We start from the raw sequence: 9,913 nt of genomic DNA on the forward strand, positions 1-9,913 counted from the left end.
GTTTGTCATGACTGCGGATTCGCTTGCGTAACGCCATTATGACTAAATAATAAATTTTGTCGATCACGCATTCGCTTGCGTAGTGTGATTATGACATCTTCTTATTCAAAAACATTCTTTAATTTTTCTAATAATCTAGAGATAAAAGCGGATAGGTAAACATGAAAATAATATAAATCACAGTCTGTCCAAAATTAATTCAAGCCAAATGTACTCAATAAAGCGACCGTGCTAGAACCACGGGACTCGGGGAATGCCTTACACCTTCTCCCCGGTCAACAGAATTCCTTACCCGGACTTGTTTTTGCAGACCAATAATAATAGAGTCAAACCTTCCTTTGAATAGGGATTCAAATAAAAGGTGACTTGGAACACCGACAAAAATCAATTCCAAGTGGCGACTCTGTAAATAAAATAATCTCTATTTCAAATTTGTCAGTTCAAATGGAAAAACTCTTTAACCCAATCCATAACACGTTACATTTTGTACATATCTTTTGGAGGGGTAAAAAAAAGGGGCGTGACAGGTGTGTCGTAGCACGACATCCGTATGCCTTGGAGGAGGCGGGTTAGATTTTCTGACATATGGCTGATGCCTTTCTTGATTGAAATGTGAGGTTTGATCCCTTCGCCCATCGTTACGCCGATCTCTCCTTGCCTCGGTCTGGACTGACGTTAGTCGCTCAGTCGGGCCGTTTAGATCGTCTTCGTCTGCCCTTACCTCAGCGCAATAGGCGTTGTGAATCTCTTCCCACGTGGTGGGGGGGAAGGGGTACTTCATGAGTTTGTTGAGCAATTTTTTGGTTGCCTTTGATCCGTTCCTATTTAACCCATTTTAGAAGGCCGCTACCGCCATTCCTTCTGACATATTTGGCAGGCCCATCCTCACTCTGTTGAATGGGTCCAGGAAGTCATGAAGTCCCTCGCCCGCCGTTTGCCTGATGGCGAAGATGTCATTGACCCTAGCTTCAGCCTTCTTTTCCCCCGCATGTGATGTGGCGAATTTATCCGCCATCTCCTCAAATGTTGATATCGATCGTGCTGGTAACTGGGAGTACCATGTTAATGCTCCTCCTATCAAAGTCTCACCGAACTTTTTCAGCAACACAGATGACACTTGTTCTTTTGACAGGTCATTGCCCTTTACTGCAATGACGTAATGGATTAGTTGATCCTCTAGATCCGTGGTCCCGTCGTATATTCTCAAGTATGGAGGCATTTTAAAGGTTTTTGGGATGGGGTGAGGAGCAGCTCCATCACTATATGGTTGTTCGACGAATCAGTCCACATCGCGTTTTGGTAGTAGTTTAGGGGCGACGGGTATTTTGTCAACTCTTTCCTGGTGCTCCTTCATTTGATCACGGAGTGCTTTGTTCTCGTTTCCATCTCTTCCATTTTCTTTAGGATGGTCATGAGCGCATCGTCACTTGCGTTGATGACAGTGCGGGTGTTCCCCGATCGCATAGCATCTGGCTCGCCAATGACAGCTGCGATTGCTGCCATTGGTAAGTTTTCGACATTTCCTTATGGGGGGTTTTCGAGCATGTTGCTCAGAGCACTTGTCAACTACTCCTCTAGCAGCTTTTTGATTGCTGGTGATGTTTCTCTTGTCGTGGATATGGAGGCTCCTCTTTCGCGTAAGACCGTCAGATCCTCATGTGGAGAGGGTGAGATCTCCCCCTTCGGTGTATCCCTTGGTGTTGTATTCTTATTGTCTTCTCTACCGGCTTCGTTAAGGGAGCTTAGGAGGTTGTTTGAAACATCTACTATCATCTTCAGCCTTGCTTCTTTCTCCGCCATTGTTATATTTTATGGGGTTTGAAGAACAATAATCGTGACTTTCGAGAACCTAGATGAGAACTATGACTTCGGCTATGGAAATCCCTATAGACGGCGCCAAATTGTTTGACTCAAAAGATTTTAAACTCTTTTTAAGCCAATCAATCAAAGATGAAGGGGTAAATCGTAGTCGAAGATAATAAACTCTAGATAAAGATAGTAGGGAGGGGTTAATAGTAGAGAGAGAGATGATAATAGAGAGAGATGATAAGAGTTCTGTCTGAAATTCATATCTCTCTATTACAAGACTTGAACCCCTCTTATATACTGAGGGATTTCCCCTAATCTTGGGGACGACGAATTAAGAAACATCTAACGAATATTCCCTAGGTCCCCTAACATGCCAAGTCTAATGCCGATGCAATAGCATCTCTCCTTCCGCCTCAGGGTCGTACCCCTCTGTCGACTCGTAGGTTCTCGGTCATTCGTCATATTCACCATAGGCCGTGGTCGATCAAATTCGGACCCATACACTAGTGTGTTATGAACAATGGAGGATTAAATAAAAATAAGCATAAGTAATACATAGAATATATTTTTTGAAGCAGAAATAAAAAGGCCTGCATGAATATCTATATATTCCTTGCGCCCCCACCCCCACCCCACCCTTCCAAAAAAAAAACCACACACACATTCCATCACTCCCAAATTAAAAGACAAATGAAAGGTGATTTGTATTATTTCCCATTCCTCTACAAAGAATCCAACCCATATCGAATCACTAAATTTGTCGTGTAAGATTCTATACTTGTCTAGCTAGGCATAGAGTATATGTCTAATTAGCCTATTTTAGCTTTTTGTTTTCATCGTATCAATAATTTAAAAGGAACTGGCACGAGAATGTTTTACCTGATACGGGGCGAGGCATAAGCCTCAAGGAGCTGGGCATAAGCACCACAATTTAATATTTATTATTTTACAAATTAATACAATTAAATTAAATATCTAAAAGGTAAAATTACATAAAAATTTAAGAAATATGAAGTAAGTAAATATATATATATATATATATATATATAACTATTTTCCTCAAAAAATATTATTCAAAATCAACAATTGACTAAAAGATTAATCAAGACTACTTCTTCTAATAAAACTAGGGAGTAATTCAAAAATAGCCAGATTTACAAGTGGTCATTCAAAAATAGTCACAGTTTCAAAAGTAATCGAAATTTAACCACTTTTCATGTAAAGATAAATCTGAACAAAAACACTATTCAAAATTCGGGAAAATATTCCAGCATAATATACTAGAGTTTTAGTATATTATATTGAAACTCCAGTCTAATATACTGGAGTTCCAGTATAATGTACCGGTCGAACATAATATACTGGAGTTTGGAGCACCGATGCTCCAGTCTCCAATATATTATACTGGAGCCAGCAAAGTATACTGCTCCAGCATAATATGCTGGAAGTTCATACACAGGTGAACCGAACTTCAGTATATTATGCTAGACCGGTCTTTGTTGCAACAAAATAATGGTTATTTTTCAATGACTTGGCAAACGCTGACTATTTTTAAACGACCGGTCCGAAAACTGGCTAGACTGTGCTATTTTAACATAAAACTAATCAGGCTTTGAAAGTTAATTGAGTAGACATGTATAAACTAACCAGAAAGAACAAAAAAACTTGAAAAGAAAGAAAAGCAAAAAGGGAAAATACAATCAAAAGCGTCAAACTAGAGCAAGTGACGAGGAATGATAACTTTTTGTATTATTGTTTGTAAATTGATTGTTTTCTTCTGTATCCGGTAGAAGGCGAAGAGATAGAATAAAATTATCACTAAGAATAAAAATTGTTTTGGCTTTTAAGTTTTTTAACCTTTTAGAATTTAATAACAAGTTGATTTATATATTTTTTGGTATTAAATTAGGGAAACTTTTATTCCTATACCATATAGGAAACTATATTACCAAATATGTTTATAGTTTGCATATTACTCTTTATGCTAATAGTATTTCTACATAATATATACAATGCATTAAATAAGGAATCATTATAGCTGTAGGATTCCTTATTTATGCGCGCTAAAAAAGAGGAATTAAATATTTTCCAGATCTTTCAACGCAAATCACGCACAGTAATCACTATCGTCGACTTATTTACAAAATTTTTGTACTCTATTTTTTGCGTTAAACTCTGTTGCAATATTTTCTCTGATTTCACAAATCAAAATCGACAAAATCTTCTACAATTCTTCTGCAACAAAAGCAATTATGGCGAAAATACAAAGCAAAGAAAAAGAGAGCAGCAATTCCACCATTGACAACCATTAAAAAGCTTTGAAGCTTTGAATTCAAATTTGGGTTTTCAAAAATCTTTAATTGTTTGATTGGGTGTTGTTGAAAATAATTGGGAATATGGTTTGAAGTTTATATCTCAATTTTGAGGGGTTTTGGTGAAGATTAGACTTGGTTTTGATTGAATTTCATATTGAAACTCGAAGAAGAAGAAGAAGAAGAACTCGAAGAAGAAGAAGAAGAAGAAGAAGAAGAAGAAGAAGAAGAAGACGTATATTGCAAAAATTGTAGAAAAATTGTAGAAAAATTGTAGACAGTTGTTTATTTATTTTTCTTTTATTCATTTACCTATTGTATGAAAGTTGAACAACATTGTATAAAAATTGTATTTAAGTGGATGATTTAGTACTGTTTTGGACAAAAATATGTATCAAAAATGTGAAACATACATTTCAGGGGAAGCATTTCGAGTCCAAATATGTACCTAGTTTGTAGATATTTTGTAGATAAATTGTAGATTATTTGTATTTTGATTGTAGATGCTTTATTTTCTGTTTTCACAAATAAAAAAATGACTAAAATTTCTACAAATCTTCTGAAAAACGTAATTATGTCAAAAATCCCAATTATGCTACAATTGAATGGGAATTGGGATATTAAAATTCAATGTACCCAGTTTGTAGATATTTTGTAGATAAATTGTAGATTATTTGTATTCTGATTATAGATGCTTTATTTTCTGTTTTCACAAATCAAAAACGACTAAAACTTCTACAAATTATGCTATAATTGAATGGGAATTGGGATATTAAAATTCAATGTACCCAGTTTGTGGATATTTTATCGATAAATTATAGATTATTTGTATTCTGATTGTAGATGCTTTATTTTCTGTTTTCACAAATCAAAAACGACTAAAACTTTTACAAATCTTCTACAAAAAATGCAATTATGTCGAAAATCCTAATTATGCTACAATTGAATGGGAATTGGGATATTAAAATTGAATGTACCCTAGATATTTTATCGATAAATTGTAGATTATTTGTATTTTGATTGTAGATGCTTTGTATTCTGTTTTCATAAATAAAAAACGACTAAAACTTCTACAAATCTTCTGCAAAAAATGTAAAAATCCCGATTATTCTATAATTTTGTGATTCTCCTATATGCTCTTGTTACTCCTTACGAAACTGCTATGCTAAATATGGAATCCAAAAAAATATTTCTGCAATTTTTCTTCAAGAAAAATAAATAAACAACAGTCTACCATTTTTCTTCAATTTCTGCAATATACGTCTTCTTCTTCTTCTTCTTCGAACTTTCCAGATCGCTCACTCACTCCGCCGTGTGTTTGAGTTGCTGCTAGGCTGTTCAGTAATACGATCTATTGCGATATGAAGTTGTTTCTTGCTCTCTTCAAACGCTCACTGCCAACGCCCAACGGTAACATAACAAAAATTTTTAACAGCGATTAATCCAGTCGCCGGCGACCACCCACCGCCCAGGTAAGTCCCCTCGCCCCTCTCTCCTCCCCATCATCCAACACCCCTTCTCTCTCTCTCTCTGCCCATCTCTCTCACCCCGCCTCTTCTTTCCCGTCTTTGTCTTCTCCCCCTCTTACTCCGGCGAGACACGAATCAGTCGTCGGCGAGTGGGAACAACCACAGTCAGGTTTCAAGCCTGGTTGCGGTGCCGTGGGGACACATAAACCAGATCCATCTTCAAGCCAGAGCTTTCCGACATGACGCAGCAGGACCTGTCTGATAGTTTCAGTTAGGACCAGTGGCTTTGGGCGGCGAGCGAGGCGTGCACGCGCAAACAGTGAAAAACAACACGAGTATCAGCACGGAACAGCAGGAGTTAGACACGAACGAGCTAGGTGGACGCAATACAGTTGAGTATACCAAGACAATTCCCAGGTTATAGTCACGGGAATTGGTACCTCCCGTTTGCCTATTTATCTCTATTGTGTTAATAAAATTGATGTCCTTTAGTTCTTATTAGTTTAGTCACCGGATTAGGGTGCCTGTAGTGGCATCTTGTCTTATTATAGTTTGTTCCGTGGTGTTTGGTAGTGACTCCCCCTAGTCCGTGGAGTTACCGTGGCTATAGTCTGGGATGGTCGAGTGAGTCCATGTCCTCGGGGCATGCGGGGGGTGGGTCGGGAGGTAGGGCGGGGGCCAAGAGGTGGGTTGGGATGCAAGGGAGGTAAAGGGAGCAAGGGTGTCCATCGGTTGAGAATTGGGTCATGGAACGTAGGTTCATTGACAGGTAAATCTATAGAGCTGACGAAGATCCTCAAGAAGAGGAGGGTCAATATAGCGTGTGTCTAGGAGACAAGGTGGGCAGGGTCGAGAGCAAGGGACGCGGATGGGTATAAAATTTTGAACTCTGGAACCCAGAAGGGTAATAATGGAGTGGGTATTTTGGTGGATAGGGAACTTAGAGAGTCTGTTGTTGAGGTTAGACGAGTGAACGATAGATTGATGATTATTAAGTTGGTGGTTGGTCAGTGCACCGTAAACGTTGTTAGTGCCTATGCGCCTCATATAGGCCTAGATGAGGAGGTTAAACTGCGCTTTTGGGAGGGGTTGGATGAGATTATACGTCAGCTACCACCTACTTAGAAGTTATTCATAGGAGGGGATCTCAATGGCCATATTGGATCGACTGCAGGTGTGTATGACGAAGTGCATGGAGGCTTCGGCTTTGGGGAGAGGAACGGAGGAGGAACCTCGTTACTGGACTTCGCTAAGGCTTTTGGGTTGGTGGTTGCTAACTCTTGCTTTCCGAAGAGGGAAGAGCATTTGGTTACTTTTCAAAATGCGGTAGCGAAGACTCAGATTGACTATCTCCTCCTCAGGAGGCATGATAGAGGGTTGTGCAAGGATTGCAAGGTGATTCCAGGTGAGACACTCGTGACGCGACATAGGCTCTTGGTGATGGACGTTGGTATTATGGTGAAGAGGAGGAAAATGTCTGCTCGAGGAAGACCAAGAATCAGGTGGGGAGCCTTAACTAAGGACAAAGCTCAAGAGTTGGAAGGGCGGTTGTCGGTTATGGGAGCTTGGAGGAGCAGTGGTGACGCGAACTCTATGTGGTCAACGACAACAAACTGTATAAGAGAGGCTGCGAGAGAGGTGTTAGGGGTCTCAACAGGCGTCTCCGGCAGGCACAAAGGAGACTGGTGGTGGAATGAAGTGGTACAAGGTAAAGTGGAAGCAAAAAAGGAGGCGTACCGAAAGTTAGTGGGGAGCATAGGTGAGGGGGAGAGGCGAGCGTGCATGGAGAGGTATAAGGTAGCTAGGAAGGAAGCGAAGCTGGCGGTTACAGAGGCTAAGACTGCGGCTTATATTCGTATGTACGAGGAACTAGGGGAGAAAAGAGGGGAGAATAAGTTATTTAGGCTGGCCAGGCTGAGAGAGAGGAGAGCTCAAGATTTAGACCGAGTGAGATGCATCAAGGACGACGATGGTATAGTATTGATGGAAGATTCCCAGATTAAGAGGAGATTGCAGACTTACTTCCAAACACTTCTCAATGAAGTAGGGGATCGGGATATTGTGCTCGGTGAATTGGAGCATTCCGAGAGTCACGCTGACTCTGGGTACTGCAGGCGCATCAAGGTTGAGGAGGTCGTGTGAGCTATGAGTAAAATGAGTAGGGGCAAAACGACCGGGCCTGACGAGAGTCCGGTGGAATTTTGGAAGTGTGTGGGGAAAACAGGTTTGGAGTGGTTGACTGGGTTGTTGAATGTTATTTTTAAGGCGAAGAGGATGCCAGATGAGTGGAGGTGGAGTACGGTGGTCCCACTGTATAAGAACAAAGGTGATATCCAAAGCTGTAGCAATTATAGGGGTATCAAATTACTAAGTCATACTATGAAAGTATGGGAAAGGGTAGTGGAAGCAAGGTTGAGGATGACGGTATCCATCTCCGACAACCAATTTGGTTTCATGCCGTGTCGTTCTACTACATAAGCTATACACCTTGTTAGGAGGTTGGTTGAACAGTACAAAGATAAGAAGAAAGATCTGCACATGGTGTTTATTGACCTAGAAAAAGCGTATGACAAGGTTTATGGAGAAGTTCTCTGGAGAAGCTTGAAGGCAAAAGACGTGTCGGTTCCCTACATTATGGCGATTAAGGACATGTATGATGGGGCAAAGACTCGGGTTAGGACAGTGAGAGGCGACTCTGAGGATTTTCCGGTTGTTATGGGGTTACACCAAGGTTCTGCGCTCAGTCAGTTCCTATTCGCCCTGGTGATAGATGCGTTAACACACCACATTCAAGGGGATGTGCCATGGTGCATGCTATTCGCGTATGATATAGTTCTAATTGATGAGACGCGAACCGGTGTTAACGAGAAGCTGGAGGTTTGGAGACAAGTTCTTGAATCTAAGGGTTTCAAGCTTAGCAGGACAAAGACAAAATACCTGGAATGTAAGTTCAGCGCTGAGCAGAGGAAAGTGGGCGTGGATGTGAGGCTTGAATCGCAGGTCATCCAAAGTAGAGACAGCTTCAAGTACCTTGGGTCGGTTATCCAGGGGGGAGGGGAGATCGACGAGGATGTTACGCACCGTATCGAGGTAGGATGGATGAAGTGGAGGTTAGCATCTGGAGTATTGTGTGACAAAAGAGTGCCACTGACACTCAAAGGTAAGTTCTATAAAGCGGTGTTTAGGCCGACCACATATCCAGAAGATGAAGGTAGCAGAAATGAGGATGTTGAGGTGGATGTGCGGGCATAGTAGGATGGATAAGATTAGGAATGATGATATTCGAGAGAAGGTGTGCGTGGCTTCCATTGATGACAAGATGCGGGAGACAAGGCTCAGGTGGTTCGGGCACATTCAGAAGAGAAGCCCAGATGCTCCGGTAAGGAGGTATGAACGGTTGGTTGTGGAGGGCTCGAGAAGAGGTAGAGGGCGGACTAAGAAGTATTGGGGGGAGGTGATTAGGTAGGATATGGCGATGCTTCAGATTTCCGAGGACATGGCACTTGATAGGAATATGTGGAGGTCGAGTATTAAGGTTGTAGGCTAGGAGGTAGATGACTATCGTCTTATGTCATAACTTTGGGGGACTAGTTTGGTAAGGATACTATTTTGTTTTTGCTTGGTATCATGCCTCTTGATTTCATGTTGTTCTTATTTTATATATATATATATATATATATATATATATATATATATATATATATATATATATATATATATATATATGTGTGTGTGTGTGTGTGTGTGTGTATATTGTTCTGTGGTGTTACTAATGTTGTTTCTTTTTGTTCTTTTGTCCTTTTGTCTTATTGAGCCGAGGGTCTTTCGGAAACAGCCTCTCTACTCCTCCGGGATAGGGGTAAGGTCTGCGTACACACTACCCTCCCCAGACCCCACTAGTGGGATTACACTGGGTTGTTGTTGTTGTTGTTGTTGTTGTTGTTCTTCTTCTTCTTCTTCGAATTTCAATCTGAAATTCAGCCAAAACCAAGTCTAATCTTCATCAAAACCCCTCAAAATTGAGATATAAACTTCAAACCATATTCCTAATTATTTACAACAACACCCAATCCAATCAAATAATGATTTTTGAAAAGCCAAATTTGAATTCAAAGCTTTTTAATGGTTGTCAATGGTGGAATTACTGCTCTCTTTTCCTTTCCTCTTATATTATTGAAGGAACCCGAGATCATAACCATCAAAAGTTATTGCTGTGTATGAAACTTTGAAAATTTGACTTCAATTTTGACTGGTTGTAGAAGAAAAAACCTTGATTTTGGACGTTAATGGTAGAAGGTTTCAGTTGTTTTTCTGGATTTAGCA

The sequence above is a fragment of the Nicotiana tabacum genome, chromosome 18, assembly GCF_000715075.1.
Source record: "Nicotiana tabacum cultivar K326 chromosome 18, ASM71507v2, whole genome shotgun sequence".
Taxonomy (NCBI): domain Eukaryota; kingdom Viridiplantae; phylum Streptophyta; class Magnoliopsida; order Solanales; family Solanaceae; genus Nicotiana; species Nicotiana tabacum.